Source organism: Dama dama, chromosome X (genome assembly GCF_033118175.1).
Source record: "Dama dama isolate Ldn47 chromosome X, ASM3311817v1, whole genome shotgun sequence".
Classification (NCBI taxonomy): Eukaryota; Metazoa; Chordata; class Mammalia; order Artiodactyla; family Cervidae; genus Dama; species Dama dama.
In genome coordinates, this window is record NC_083714.1 from 161,725,089 (window position 1) to 161,741,805 (window position 16,717).

General features: G+C 49.3%; 1 protein-coding gene across 1 annotated transcript in view; it reads left to right on the forward strand.

Moving 5' to 3' along the window:
• The first annotated feature begins 13,579 nt into the window (after positions 1-13,579).
• Positions 13,580-16,717, forward strand: part of NLGN4X (neuroligin 4 X-linked) — a 363,690-nt gene continuing 360,552 nt past the window's right edge. The window contains exon 1 of the mRNA XM_061136462.1: positions 13,580-13,827. The gene's annotated coding sequence lies outside the window, so the exon portion shown is untranslated. The remainder of the gene's footprint in view (positions 13,828-16,717) is intronic.

Below are 16,717 nucleotides of genomic sequence, written 5' to 3' on the forward strand. Positions count from 1 at the left end.
TCCTCTGTGGTAGGTCCTTGTTGTGTATCCAACCTATGTGTGATAGTTTTCATCCGCTAACCCCATATCCGCACTCCGTGCCTCGCTCTTGACCACCAGATGTCTGTCTGTGAGTCTTCTGTCTTATCGATGGATCCTTGCGTCATGGTTTAGATTCCACATATGAGTGATATTCTGTGGCCTCTGTCTTTCTCTGTCTGACTTGCTTCACTCAGTATCCCTTAGGACGATCCTCTCTAGGTCCCTTCATGCTGCTGCAAGTGGCTTTGCTTTATTCTTTTATGGCTGAGCCATATTCCACTGTGTACCACATGTTCTTTGCCCATTTGTCTTGTCAGCGGACGCTGAGGCTGCGTCCATGTCTTGGCTAGGAATTCCCAGGGGTCTGTAGTGGTGAAGAATCCACCTGCCAATGCAGAAGATGTAAGAGACATGGCCAGAATACTGGAGTGGGGAACCTTTCCCTTCTCCAGGGGATCGAACCCAGGTCTCCCCACATTGTAGGAGGATTCTTTACCATCTGAGCCACTATGGAAGCCCAGGAATACTGGAGTCGGGAGCCTATCCCTTCTCCAGGAGATCTTCCCCATCCAGGAATCGAACCAGGGTCTCCTGCATTGCAGGCGGATTCTTTACCAGCTGAGCTATTAGCGAAGCCCGTTCTCCATACTTGTAGACTTTTTGATGATGGCCATTCTGCCCAATGTAAGCTGATACGTCGTGGTAGCTTTGATTTGCATTTCTTTCATAATTAGCCACAATGAACATCTTTTCCTGTGCCTGTGGGCCATCTGTATGTTATCTTTGGAGAGACGTCTGTTTAGATCTGCCCATTTTTCAATTGAGTTGTATCAGCTTTTTGTTATTAAGTTGTATCAGCTCAGATTTGAGTATCCTGAGTGCTCAGGATCATCCTTGGAGCTCAATGTATGAAAGAAGAAATTGTGTTCTTCCTACTGTCTGTCCTGCCAAGCTTTTTTTTTTTTTTTTTGGTTTCTCTTTTTGGTTATTTTTGGGGGCAATTGCAGTAAGGGCTTAAGCACTGAGCGATTATAACCCGAGTGGAAGATACAGGGGTTTACTGAGCTTCAGCAAACAGGGTATAGATGCAAAAAGCCGGGTTTAATAGGATAGGAAATGCAAAGCAGAGATGTCATTTGAATCATTCCGGTGCCGGTTTTTCTAAGCCGGTAGAAGTCACCACTTTTCTTATTCACTGTACGGTTAGTTGCTCAGTCGTGCCCGACTCTCTGGGACCCCGTGAACTGAAGCCCCCTTGTGGCGACCCACTCCAGTATTCTTCCCTGGAGAATCCCACGGACAGAGGAGCTTGTCGGGTTTACAGGTCATGGGGTCGCACAGTTGGACAGGACTGAGTGACTTAGCACACAGACAGCAAACACCAGGCTAACAAAAGCCCTGACAGTGGAAATAAACGGAAATCAAATGTATAGTGGATAGCTGGCAAGTTTAAGAAATGAGCCAAGAAAAGTTTTCTGTTTTTTTCTAGGAATTCTCCAACCGTCTTGCGCAGCTTCCAAGCCACCACTGGGCATTCGATTTCGGTGAGATATGAAAGTGCATGTTCTTTATAAAGAGAAGAAAGTGGCTTGAAAGAAACCACCCGACTGAGGAGTGAGGCACTGGAGAAAAGACATCTCTGCCACTCTGACAAGGCACTCGTGGGGCATGCTGATGAGCCCCAGGAAAGCTGCGTCTCTTGCTGTTCTGTCGCTCAGTCGTGTCCGACTCTTTGCGACCCCATGGACTGCTGCACGCCAGGCTTCCCCGTCCATCACCAACTCCCGGAGTTTGCTCAAACTCGTGTCCATTGAGTCGGTGATGCCTTTCAACCATCTCATCCTCTGTCGTCCCCTTCTCCTCCTGCCTTCAGTCTTTCCCAGCATCAGGGTCTTATCCAACGAGTTGGCTCATCGCATCAGGTGGTTGAAGTATTGGAGCTTTAGCATCAGTCCTTACAACAAATATTCAGGGTTGGTTTCCTTTAGGATGAACTGGTTCGATCTCCTTGCAGTCCCAGGGACTCTCGAGAGCCTTCTCCAACACCACAGTTCAAAAGCATCAATTCTTCAGCGCTCCGCTTTCTTTACAGTCCAACTCTGACATCGGTACATGACTCCTGGAAAAACCATAGCTATGAAAATGCTGACCTTGGTCAGCAAAATGATATCTCTGCCCCTCTCATTTCAAGTGCCCTGTGCATACTAGCTGGAATCTTGTGGGCTGCAAGTGGCTGCCTGGTCCCATTCTTACAGAGCAGATAGATGAAAGGGGAAATTTGTCTGGGGCAGTCTTTCTGCAAATGTTAGAAGTACTGTCTCAAAGCCCTGGGGGAACCAGCCAGTCGGAATGACCCGAGGGCATCCGAGGCTAAAAAACATCTCCATTGTTTGAGGCTCATGCTATCTGTAAAAGCGAAAGAAGAGAGACTAAAGGAATAGTTTATAAGGATCATGGAATCTTCAAACATAAATTTATACACATTGAAATAATGTTCTCAGCCACAGAAGAGAGAAACACAGCACACTGATTGTTTTGGGGCCAAAACGTCTCAGGCTGGGGGTCTCCTCAACCTCTGAGTCTCCTACTCCCCAGCTTTTCATAGGGGGGTGTTGCAGAGGCCTGGAGACTGGTTAAGCGAAGGCTTTCTTGGGAGGGGACGGCTCCGGGTGCCCGTGGACATGTGGACGGGACCGGGGGAGGAGGAGGACTGAGGATGCTTGTGGTTCTCAAGGGGGAGAGGTGATTCAGCCTGAAACCCAGAAGGACCTGTGAGGTGTGTGTGTGAGTGTGTGACTGAGAGAGAGAACGCGACGGAGCGATCCTTTGCCCTGAGTACGATGCAACTCGCTTCTCACGTGAGTTAAGAAAGATACAACCAAGGTGGGCTTCCCAGGTAGCTCAGTGATGAAGAATCCACCCGCTGATGCAGGAGATAACAGGTTCAGTCCCTGCTCCTGGACGATCCTTCATGCCACGGAGCAAAGAAAACCCGTGCTCCACAACTCCCGAGCCTGTGCTCTGGATCCCCCGTGCTCCCCAACAAGGGAAGGCGCCACAGTGACAAGCCAGCACACCATAACGAGACATTAGCCCCCCACCCCCGCCCCCCCAGCTCAGCACAACTAGGGACAAACCCACGCAGCAGCAAACACCCAGCAGAGTCAGAAAGAAAGAACGCACTTATTTTTAAAAAGATGATCTAGGGACTTCCCTGGTGGTCCGGTGGTTAAGACCTCGCCTCCCAATGCAGAGAGCGTGGGTTCAGTCCGTGCTTGGGAAGATAAGAACCCACATGCCTTGAGACCAAAAAAAAAAAGAAGCCAACAAAACAGAAAACAGATTCAGCCAAGACTTTAAAAATGGTCCAGAGAAGAAACTTCAAAAATAACGATCTGTAAGTAATCTTTATGTTCTTTAAACCAGCCAACTTGGGATACGTGTATGGCTTTGTAGTCTCAAAGCCCACGGGCTGGGTGCTGCTGTTAAAGACTGTTGATCCCCAGTGGCTTTCAGAGAGGACTTGTTTACAATCGCGGTCTAGGATCCAGGGACAGACACCTTGATGATGCTCGTTATGTTTGAGGTTGACTACAAATGGGCGATGAGGTGGGCAAGACTGCATCTCCACCCGAGACTTCAACGCTTTTGCATTATTAATAAAGTTGTGTGATTTCCCCTCATATCAGAAGGCTCATGACTATAACGTGGGATGAGATAAGTCTGGCAGAGGACTTCACTGTGGTTCACCCGGGGAGAGAGAAACCTCCACCCTCCTGGAAGACAGAGTAACATCCATCCTTCCCAGCAGATTTCCACTGAGGTTTTTGGAAGAATCTGCCCAATCTATGAAACGAAAGCTAACTGGAAAAGATGGAGCTAAAGTCAAAACATAACAAACCTTTTTTTATTTTTTTTTAACTGAACTGTAGACTCTGACACTGGGAAAGACTGAAGGCAAAAGGAGAAGGGGGCGGCAAAGAATGAAATGGCTAGATAGCATCACCGACTCAATGGACATGAGTTTGAGCAAACTCCGGGAGATGGTGAAGGACACGGAAGCCTGGCGTGCTGCAGTCCACGGGGTTGCCAAGAGTCAGACAGGACTTAGTGATTGGACAAAAGCAACATAGTTGATTTACAACAGATTGACAATGTCGTGTTAGCTTTAGGTGTACACAAAAGTGATTCACCTATATACACAGACACACATACATATGTATACACACACACACACACACACACACACACACACACACATATATGGGCTTCCCTTGTTTCTCAGACAGTAAAGAATCTGCCTGCAAAGAGCTTCGATCCCTGGGTTAGGAAGATTCCCCTGGAGAAGGGAAAGGCTACCTACGCCAGTATTCTTGCCTGGAGAATTCCATGGACTGTATAGTCCATGGGGTCACAAAGAGTCAGAAAGTGACTTTCCCTTTCATATACACATATATATGGTTTTTCAGACTCTTTAGGTTTTTATAAGATGTTGAATACAGTTCTCTATGCTCTGTAGTAGTTTAGATTTGCTCATCGCAAACTCCTGATTCATCTCTCCCCATTTCCCCTTTGGTAATCATAGGTTTGTTCTCTAAATCTGAGGGCATATTTCTATTTTGTAAGTAAATTTAACTGTATCATTTTTAGGCTCCACATGTATAAGTGACATCATCTGACATCTCTCTGTCTCTGCCTGACTTACTTCACTCAATGTGATCATCTCTAGGTCCTTGCATGTTGCTGCACACGGCGGCATTTCATTCCTTTTTCATGGCTGAGTAATATTCTACTGTGTATATGTACCACAACATCTTCTTTATCCATTCTTCTGTCCCTGGACATGTAGGTTGCTCCCAGGCCTTGGCGACTATACATAGAGCTTCTGTGAACACGGGTGCACCCGTCTTTTCTCTTTTTACAGTTTTTCTCTTTTCTGGATAAATGCTCAGGAGTGGGACTTCTGGATCGCTATTGATAGCTCTAAAAAGTAGCAAGCATTTTTAAAGTGAGGCATTAAGGATAGACTTCCCTACAGGGGACAAGATACACACACACAGAAACACACGCACACATGTACTTTCTAGATTCCCCCAAAAGCAGGTGGTTTACGAGCTAGCAGAGGGTCCACCTACGTTGAAAGAGGAGGAGGTAGAATGGTAACTTTTTTGTACAGGAAGATGTGGGGGAGAGGGGAGTGAGTGACTCTATCAAGAAACTATGCATCCTTTGCCACTGAAAAGTATCCCCAAGGCCCCGACACGCTGGTTAGCACACAGACCTGACTGAACAGAGGGTGGGGTCCTCCGTCATCCCATGACGCAATGGACCGTGGTGGACAGATGAGGGTTAAAACAACTCTCAGCCGGAGCGCACACCGTCTATTTTGCCGGTTGCAGGAATTACAGATCTCCTCGTCAGGTTCCGCCTCACCCTAATTTGGTAACCTTTTGGCAGGCTTTACGAGCAGATGACATACTTCTTCATCTGGTGCGTTCATCTGCGCTGTCCTTTAAAAGAGCCGCCCCCATCAGGCTGCAAGCTGTGAGATCTTTAATATCCTGGTTTGACTTGGTCAACGTTCTTTTGAAAAAAATAATTACTCTTATTTGTTTTTTGGGTGGTAATCGGTCTCCTTTGCTGCACACGCACTTTTCTCTAGTTGGGAGGCATGGGCTTCTCATTGCGGTGACTTCTCTTGTTGCAAGGCATGGGTTTTAGGCATACAGGCTTCAGTGGAGGCTGAAGTCCCCCGCTCCAGAATCTTGAGGTTGAAAAGTGTGCAAGAGAGCAATGGTACTAATAATTTTATGGTCAACCTCATTTTCATTAACAATAAAGATTTAAACCACTTTGCATTTGCCAGAGTTGTTCCATTTCCCTGATGGCACGTGGACTCAGCGGCTGCGGCTCGAGGGCTCTAGAGTTCGGGCTCAGCGGTTGTGGCCTACGGGGCTTCAGCTGTGCTGAAGCACATGGGGGATCTTCCCGGACCGGGAAGCGAACCTGCGTTCGCTGCATTGCAAGGAGGACTCTTTGACCACTGGCTCCCCCAGGGAAGCCCAGCTCAGCATTCTTTTACAATCCCTGTTTGCTGCGGCTTGTTGACTGCCCTCCACCTTCATATCCATCCTTGCCTATGTTCAGGCAGCCCTCTGTGTTGAAACAACTCAGCTGTCTGTCACAGTGTAACAAATTCGCAGCGGTGGAGGCTGGGACGCACCCTGGCGACAATCAGAGCATACCTTTGCGGGGTCCCCTGGTGCTAGGCTGTGTTCATAGGCTGCGATCCGGGTAACAGTTGAGGCTGGAATCTCAGCGCAGAACTCAGTGGGGGAAGGACCCACACTCGCAGTTCTGTGCGTGGGCATTCAGTTCGTCACAGGCTGTTGGACAGAGCATTTCCGCTCTCCACCAGGATTTAGCCAAAAAGCCACATCAGTTTCTCTCTCTCTCTCTCTCTCTCTGTTTTTTAATTGAGGCATAGTTACAATCTTTTTATTTTCTTTTCTTACTTAATTATCATTTTTTTTTTTGATTTACAATCTTGTGTCCTTTTCTGCTCTATAGCACTGCGACTCAGTTATACACGCACATCCATTCTTTTTTGTATTCTTTCCCATGATGGCTGATCACAGGACATTGAATAGACTTCCCTCTGCTGTACAGTAGGACGTTTTTCATCCATCCCATATATAATAGTTTGCATATGTTAATCCCAAACCCCCAGGCCTTGCCTCCCCTACCCACCCACCTCCTCCTTGTAAACCACAAGTCTGATCGCTATGTGAGTCTGTTTCTGCTTTGTAGGTATGTTCATCTGTACCATATTTTGCATTGGTTTCTTGATATGAAGCTATTTCACACGTCGGGCTGTCTTCTGTATAATTCGGGTCATGACTGTTCCAGGAGAATACCACCTTATTTTCCATGTACCAGCGTCTTAGAGCAGAAGCTGGTCCCTCTTTAAAACTAGTCCGTTGGTGTAAGTATACATCTTCTTGCTTTGATTCCACAGGCATACACATCCACTTCTGTGTGCAAGTCAAGTGCAAAGCTTCGCTGATGACTTCCCTTGTGGCTCGGTGGTAAACAACCCACCTGCCATTGCAGGAGACATGGGCTCAATCCCTGGGTCAGAAAGGTCCCCTGGAGGATGAAATGCCAACCCACTCCAGTGTTCTTGAGAATCCCATGGACAGAGGCGCCTGGCGGGCTACAGTCCCTGGGGTCGCAAAGTCGGACACAACTTAGCGGCTAAACCACCACACATGCAAAGCACAATTTGGAATACCTCCCTCCTCTTCCCAAGGAAGGACTGAAAAAGGAAATGATCATTTTAAAGAAAAGATTCCATAACGAACCTTGAGGTTGAAAGAGTCAAGAGAGCAATGGTACTGATAATTTTGTGGTCAACCTCATTTTATTAACAATAAAATTTTAAACCATATTGCATTCACCAGAGTTGTTCCATTTCCCTACTGGCGTAGTGGGTACAGGTCATGAGATAGGAAGCTCTTTGTGTCAATGAATAAGGCACATGTAGGCCACTTCTTAATTTTTCCCCTCAGTGTTAAACTTCTTTCTTTTTGAATATGACTCTCTGAAGCATGGGCTTTCCGGGTGGCTCAGCTGGAAAAGAATTCACCTGCAATGCAGGAGATCCTGGTTCGATTTCTGGGGTGGGAAGATCCCCTGGAGAAGGGAGAGGCTACCCACTCCAGTATTCTTGGGCTTCCCTGCTGGCTCAGATCGTCAAGAATCTGCCTGCAGTGCGGGAGACCTGGGTTCGATCCCTGGGTTGGGAAGATCCCCTGGAGAAGGGCATGGCAACCCACCGCAGTATTCTTGCCTGGAGAGTCCCATGGACAGAGGAGCCTGGCGGGCTGCAGTCCATGGGGTCGCAAAGAGTCGGACACGACTGAGTGACTAAACATAGCCCAGCACACCTGAAGTGTAGGGTATAAATTAGGAAGGGAGGTCGTGTGTATACACCAAACAATACAGGCACAGAATCAGCCATCAACCAACTTTTATGGAAATATAAACATCTGTCCACAATGTATAATATACATACATATATATGATGTATACATATTTATATAGTGTACAATAGGGGGGGATTATATATAACATAATAATTATGTCATCTTTTCCGTTCAGTAGCTCATGACTGAACTGAACTGATATATAACACAGATATGTTCCCTCCTGTTTTTCTTCAGTCACTAAGTCATGTCTGACTTTTTGTGACCCCATGGACTGCAGCATGCCAGGCTTCCCTGTCCTTCACTGTCTCCTGGAGTTTGCTCAAACTCATGTCCATATATATGCATCACTCTATATATGTCATATATAATGCTGTATAGACATACCTCATTTTATTGCACTTTGCTTCATTTTACTTCATAGATATTGCTTTTTTTCTTTTTCTTTTTTTTTAACTAACTGGAGGTTTGTGGCAACCCTGCTTCAAGAATATCTATCAGCGGCATTTTTCCAACAGTATTTGCTCATTTCAGGTCCCATTTTGGTACTTCTTCAGTTCAGTTCAGTCGCTCAGTCGTGTCCGACTCTTTGCGACCCCATGGACTGCAGCATGCCAGGCCTCCCTGTCCATCTCCAACTCCCGGAGTTTGCTCATACTCATGTCCATCGAGTCGGCGATGCCATCCAACCATCTCATCCTCTGCACTTGGTCCTTCTTGGAGTATTTTGTACCTTTTCACTGCTATTATATTTGTGACAGTAGCTCTGATTCATGATCATTAATGTCACTGTGAAGGCTCAGAGGCCAGTGAGCACTTTTTACAATCAAGTATTTTTTAATGAGAGGATGGACATTTTCAAAGACATAATGCTATTGCATACTTAGTAGACAACACTCAAAGGTAAACATAACTTTTCTGTCGGAGAAAAAAAAGAGTCCAAACAACCTCTTGACTTTATGTAGACATTCACTTTATGCTGGTGGTCTGGAATGGAACCTGCAATATGTCTGAGGTATGATGCTGGGAAAGACTGAAGGCAGGAGGAGAAGGGACGACAGAGGATGAGATGGCTGGATGGCATCACCGACTCGATGGACACGAGTTTGAGTAAACTCCGGGAGTTGGTGATGGACAGGGAGGCCTGGCGCGCTGCAGTCCATGGGGTCACAAAGAGTCAGACACGACTGAGCGACTAAACCAAACTGAATGCCTATATATTATATATAACCATTGCCATTATATAAATATATTAAAATGATAAATATTTATATGTTAAAATACAAACTTATACGTAATATATAACCCTATTATATAATATTATAACATTATATTATATAATACAGTATGTGTGTGCATGCTCGATCGTTTTCGACTCTTTGTGACCCCATGGACTGTAGCCCTGCAGACTCCTCTGTCCATGGGGCTCTCCAGGCCAGAATACTGAAGTGGGTTGCCATGCCCTTCTCCAGGGTATCTTCCCGACCCAGGGATCGAACCCGGGTCTCCCGCACTGCAGGCAGATTCTGTAGTGTCTGAGCCCCCAGGGAAGGCCTACCAGTCATAATGTGTATACACACACACAGACACACACATACATCTCCTCCCTCTCCGCCCCCCAGGTCATCACAGAGCATCAGCTGAGCTCCTTGTGGCATAGAGCAGCTTCCCACTAGCTCTCTCTATATATATCTATATGTGTTCTACTAAATGAGGACTGGGTGTTCCCGCTTCTTGCAAACTTTTTGGTGACAGAATCCTTGTTTCATAGAGCTGTCCAAGTAAGTAGGCCTGGTCACAGTGTTCCTACGAAATTCCAACAAGACGATTGTTTTTTTTTTTTTCTTTTTTCCTTCCTTCCTTTCTCTCTGTCCCTTTCGATCCCCCAGCACAGCTCATGGGATCTCAGTTCCCCAAGCTAGGGATGGAATCCTTCCGCGGCCTTGAAAACGCCCAGTCCTCACCACTAGACTGCCAGCAAGCCCCCACCCCTGTTCCCATTCTGCAACTTTGATTATATGCAAAAGTTTCCATATTTTATTATATGCAAACGTTTCCATTCTGCAACTTTGGTGATACCTTTAAAGGTTCAGGCCTGGAAGGCAGAGCCTTGCGGATGCCCTGTCGTGTATATTTCAGGCGCTAGGCAGGATTCTTTCACCGGAGTCAGCTGACAGAGCCCAGGAACTAGACCACAGAGATTAAACCCGAAGGACTAGATTCAACCTGGAGTCAGGCCTGTTCTAGTCTGCTGCAGCCCCTTCCCAGCTTTCTCCTTCATTTCCACCTCCATGGATCCCTGTGAATTCATGCATCAGAGGTATTTCCACAACTTCAGCTACTCACTTTTTTTTTTTTTTTTTGCATTTCTTATGCTGTTGGCTGCCTTATCCACTGGACTGTTTGTGTCCTCCGAAATAAATGAATGGGTGTTACTCACACATGCATTTTTCCTTAGGCCTGTGCTCAGGATACACTTGATAAATTTATAAACAAATCAGTTAATTCACACTTTCTTGGCAAAGCCAATGACTTTCTGGCCTGCTGTAAGTTTTGTGTTTACCTTGAGGCTCTGCTTCTAAACTTCACTTTAGGAAGGATGTACGTTTATATCTATGCCGGTGTGCGTGCACGCTTAGTCATGTCCAACTCTTTGCGACCCCGTGGACTTTAGCCCCCGCCAGGTTCCTCTGTCCATGGGATTCTCCAGGCAGGAATACTGGAGTGGGTTGCCATGCCCTCCTTGCTTATAACTACACCTCTGTATGTATCTATATTTTCATATCTGAAAGTGAAAGTGGCTCAGTCGTGTCCAACTCTTTGCTTCCCCATGGACTATACAGTCCGTGGAATTCTCCAGGCCAGAACAGTGGAGTGGGCAGCCTTTCCCTTCTCCAGGGGAATCTTCCCAACCCAGGGATCAAACCCTAGTCTCCCACATCGCAGGCGGATTCTTTACCAGCTGAGCCGCAAAGGAAGCCTTTCGTATCTGAAGTTCCATGTTTTACTCCTTTGGAAGGAAAGCTATTATTAGTGATACTGTTATGTTAGTGGAACTTAAATATCTATTCAGTGATAGAAGAAAATAAATATTTATATAAACCATATGTAAGTTTCTTCTATTATTAGATTGCGTATCTATTTTGTGTACATAGAATGTATATATAGCAGCGATTAAAATAGTAACCTCTTTATATCTATGCATGTGATATATATGTATGTACAGCTCTTTTTGGTAAAGGGTGTTTCATGCATATTATCTCATTTAGCCATCCCGAGGGACCCACAGGAGAGCTATTTTAATCTCTGTTTAAAGGATCTATTCCCTAAAGTTCACAGACCCTAGCAGACTTCCCAGTAGGTCAAAGCGAGCACAGATCAGACACTTGATCTTAAACCGGGTCCCCTGAGTCCGTGTACATCACCTTCCTCTCTATTGGCTATGTCCCCCAAGTGTCTTTCTCTTAAAACTTGTGAGGAATCCCTAACTATGCCATCACACCAAATATGACAGCAGATGGGATTCGGGAGCACTTGTGAGCACGGCCTATGGCTAGGAGACATCATCTTTTTCCTCCAAGACATAAAGCCATAGGTCTACAAAAGAAGGTTACTAATAGAGGCAAACATTTATTTACAGCATCTTCCATGCCTGAACCCTGTATCACTTATCACATCACAAGGATACCATGATGTGATTACTTTCATCGGCTCCACATCGCAGAGGCAGAAATCCAGACAGAGCATCTCAGCGCACACCCCAAAGGTCACAGGCCACTGGAACCCAAGGAATCAAGTTTCAGAATCTGTGTGCAGCTTTTTGCCACAACACTCTACAGCTTTCTCCACTTCGTGGGCAGTAAGCCTCAGCTATCCCCCAGTGGGCAGCCAACTCACCCCAACCCAGTGACGAAAGCCAGGTCCTCTCACCACACGTGTAGTTGGCCGGAAAAGATGAACTCCTGGGTCGCAAACGTGAAGAGGGACGTTTCAGAGTAACTGACAGACGCCACCAATGTCCTCAATATTTTATTCATCAGAATCATCACGTATTTTGTTCATCAAAACCACACGTTCTTACATATAAGAAACAAACCAACCCCAAAAGGGATTAGTATTAGCTCATCACCTGGGTAGAAAAGAGGTTCTGTCCTTTATGGGCCTTCATTCTCATCTTGTTATCTAGATAGATACAGATAGCTATCTATGTATCCATCTGTGTATCACTGGATGCATGTAGGTATCTATCTATCTGTCCATGCATCAATCCATCCATCTACCCAACCTTCCATCTTTCCATCCATCCTTCTATTATCCATCCATCCATCCTTCCTTCTATCATCCATCCATCCTTCTATCATCCATCCATCCTTCTATCATCCATCCATCCTTCTATTATCCATTCATCCTCCTGTGTGTTATCTATCCATGCTTCTATCTACATGTCACTGCTTCCCGGTAGCTCAGTCGATAAAGAATCTGCCTGCAAATGCAGGAGACCTGGGTTCGATCCCTGGGTGGGGAAGATCTCCTGGAGAAGGAAATGGCAACCCACTCCAGTATTCTGGCCTGGAGGATCCCATGGACAGAGGAGGCTGGCGGGCTACAACCCATGGGGTCGCAAGAGCCGGACACGACTTAGCGACTAAAGAGAAAGAGAGAAAGACAAACCCAACACCATCCAGAAACAGTAACAGGTTTTGTCAGTCTGTTTTTCCTACCCAGATATCTATCTATGTATCTATCTATATGTCATTGCTTCCCAGTACCATGCAGAAACGGTAACATACTTGTCAGTCTCTCTGCCTGCGCATCTTTGTATCTACCTATGTATCTACGGGTATGTATATATATGTTAATCTATGTATCTATTTGTGACCATGTATATATATATATATATATATATATATAAGTTAATCTATGTATTTGTGACCATGTGTATGTATCCATGTGTATGTATGCATGTATCTCTCTACCTGTCATCGCTTCCCGTTACCATCAGTCAGGAAACAGGAACACGTTTGTCGGCCTGACGCCCAGGGCATCGCTCCCACCGCCGGCGCTCTCGCTCTGGCCTAGCCCGGCAGTAAAGGGTTAAAGCTGTTTGCAAATACGGTGACACGTTTTCTATCTCCGAAGGGTGCCCCTAGGAGCGCAGGAAGCTCTCACCTCCCCCCCCCCCCAAACCCCCAATCCCGGTGCTTTGGGCACACTGGGGGCCCGGGGAGACGCGGCTCACCTGTTCCACCACCCCCCCCAGGCACACCCGGGGAATCTCTCCGTTCCAGCTGGTTTGCAGTGGGATTAGCTGCTCTTTGCAAGCGCTTTGTAGCCGCGGATGTGGTTTCTGTAGTGACGGGGCCGACTGCGGAGATCTATTGGCTGCTGGCTTTGTAAATTTCATTCAGTTTGGTCCAATAGCAGAGGGCGAGCTGGGAGCCGTCAGGACCTTTCGCTTCAGTCTCTCTCTCTTTCTTGCAGCCCGGGTCTCTGTCTCTCGGTACAGAGCGCTTATTCAGACCTCACGTTGCCCTTCGAGCTCCGCCTGCGTCCCCGTTTCTTCCTCCCCATCAGACTATTTACGCCAGAAACACCGAATTTTCCTGCCGGCGGCCGGGGTCGGTGGTCCTCGCATTCCTTCGGGGGCGGGGGTTGGGGGTGGGGGACGGTGTGCCAATCTGGTTGGAATTCGACAAAACCCCAGGCTGCTGGACTTATACACATCCTCCTGAATCATAACCATCGGTCAGGGTTCCCTGGAAAAATCTGGATGTCTAACAGGAACGCTCATAACCGATGCGGCTTCTCCACGGCTGAGGTAGGTGCCGTTTTAAGATATACGTCTCTGGGTTATTTTTCATTTAAAGCCTCTTTTTTTTTTTTTTTTTTTTAAATTTAACGATTGGACTCGTGTGTGCTTCCCAGCAAAACATGCTAATAAGCCTGATTGCTAACGTTTGCGCTTCACTACATCCGACATTTTTAAAAATTATTATTTTTTTTACTAATTTTGAAAATTCTAGTAGGACTTTCATCTGTCGCTCCATTTCTTAGGTGTGGGTGGGAGTGTGGACATGCGTGTCGTCTGCCAGCTCCGTGCATATCTCGACACAAACGTTACATTATTATTTTTTTTTTTTCTTTTGACTTAGAAAAATCGCGATAAACCACCGTGGGGCTGGAAGCCTTTTGGCTGCAATCAGCTCTTTGAACGGCGCTGGGGCCGCGTTTAGGTGTTTACAAAGTAGCGCTCTGTTACATACAAATAAACAGAAGAGTGTGGCCGAGAGAGGAAGGGGGAGAAAAAATATATATATCTGCAGTACAAGGAGAGAAAGACCGAAGCGCCAGCTCCCTGCAAAGCGGGACTGGCGAGGCAGCCTGGAGCACTTATGGAAACTGTGAGCAACCACGGCCTTTTTTTTTTTTTTTTTTCCCCTCCCTCCTTCTTCTTTAAGGAAAACTGTCAGCTGCTACCTCCTGGGGTGCATTTTTTTTTGGGGGGGGGGGTTAACCAGGGAGAGGGAAAAAAACACACACACACACAAAACAGGCTTGGCTGGGTTTGCATTAACCGATTTTCGTTTTTTTTTTTTTTTTTTTTCTCCCCTCGTTCCTCTGCTGGCCTTGGGAGCAGATGACGGGCTAGTGTGATGCACTGGATAACGCACGTGACTGATTAGGACCGGGCTGGGGTTTGCTGGGCAGCGACCCGGGGCGCGCTGGAGACCCCGGGGTGAAGACGGATTGATGGTTAGCTCCGCGCGGTTTCTGCCAAGCTGGGGGGTGGGGGTGGGGGAAGAGGGGGGGCCGGCTACCTGCACCCCCCAATCTTCCTCTTCCCGTGCGTGTGGGCTGGGAGAAAAAGCCAGCGGCGCGAGATGGAGGGTGTTGGGGGGAAGCGAGTCGGGGGCGGCTAGTTGGCGGGGTGGGGGGGTAAGCTGGTTTCGCTGCTTCGGGGAGCGGGGTCGCGGGGGCTGGGGGGGTCTGGCCTGGACCTGCGCGAGGGGCACGCGGCTCCCGCGCGCGCACGATCCCCAAGGCTGCCCGCTTGGCCCCAGGAACCACAAAAGTTGCTTTAGCGGCGGGCACCCGCGCGGGGCGCCCCGGGCCTGGGTCTCGGGGCGGGGGGTGAGGACGGACCCCCATCCGTGCCCCTTGGAGGACCCCGATTCTCGAGAGCAGAGCTTCCCCCCGCGCCCCCTAACAGCACCACCATCTCCACCGCTGGGCGCGCGGCGGGCCAGTCCTTTCGTCCCAGGTGGGGGGCGGGGGGGCTGGGGAGTCTGTGGGATCTGAGGACCAGCCCCACAGCCTGGGGCCCACAGAAGCGCCCCACACCCCGTCCTAAAAGCCGGCTGCTCTCCTCCCGCCCTCCCCTCCGCACGCTTTCTCTCCGATCTCGTCCGGACCACCTCCCCGTAGTCCCCCTTCCCGCCCCGCAAATCCCCCCCCAACCCCACCCCCAAGGCATTCCCGCGCGCCTCGGCCTGGTTCCGCCGCCACCTCCAGCGGACGGAACTGGTGGCCAAGATCCGCCGCCTGTGGGGGGGGCTGGAGATGGGCGGCGGGGAGGGGGGTACCCGGAGGTGGGTGAGGGGCTGGGAGAGCCTGGCAAAAGCCAGCCCCCTCCCCAAGGCGGCGGTGGCGACGGGCTGCCCCCCCCTGCCCCCGCCCCGGGCCTGCGTGGCCGGACCTGCGGGCGCGCGGGGTGGGGACCCGGGCTGGGGAGGTGTTGATGGTGGTGGTGTGTGTGTGTGTGTGTGCCGGTCGGCTGCAGACGGTGCGGGGGGGTCGCGAGCTCAAGGAGGAGAGGCTGAGGTTCCCCGGCTGCAAACCGCCCCCCCGCCCCCCCACGCCAGCCCCCAACCACGACTGTTGCATGCCCCCCTCCGGCTCCCCAGGACGCCCGTCGCCTCCTCCCGGCGCGCACGCAGCCTCCCGTCTCCCAGACGCGCCCCTCTCCCCCCGACCCCAACCCCGGACCTGGACCCCCCGGCTCTTTTCCTCCCGCCGAGAACCCGGGAAGCTCGCTTTCTCCCCTCGGATCCTCCCCGGCGGCCTTCCCGGGTTGCGGGGGGAAGGTTGCACCCCCAGATCCGGGCGCCGGTGCCCCGCGCAGCCCTGGGCCCGGGCGCACCATTCCGGCGCCTCTCTCTCTCACACACACACACACACACACACACACACACATCACCCGATCTTCCCCGATCGGCGGGGTCCCGGGCCCCCCCAACCCCGACAGCGCACCACCCGCCTCCCACAGGGGGACCACCCTGGGAACGGACGTCCGTCCCGGAGGGCGAGGGGGGCTCGGACAACGTCCTCTGCATCTCTTCCGCCCCCCTTTTTCTCAGCGGGTTTTTTTTTTTTTTTTTTTTTTGCTGCGGGTTTCGTCGGCTTCGGACTCATTCCTCGGAACCGACCACCAGGTGTGGGCCTCTTTTTCATTTTTTTTTTTTTTTTTTTAATTTATTTCTGGAGCCAACAGGCTGCTATTTCGGGGATGGCGTGGGGGGAGGGGGCAGCAAGCAGCGTCTCGGGGGGTCCGGGGAGAGGGTGGACCTCCACCCCCCCCCCCCCTCCCCATAACCTGGGGCTGAGGCTGGCATCTCACGCGCGCGCCGGATGCGCGCGTAATGAATGAAACCCGGAGCGCGGGCGGGTCCTGGGGCGAGCCCGTCTTTCAGGTGGGCCCAACTTAAGAA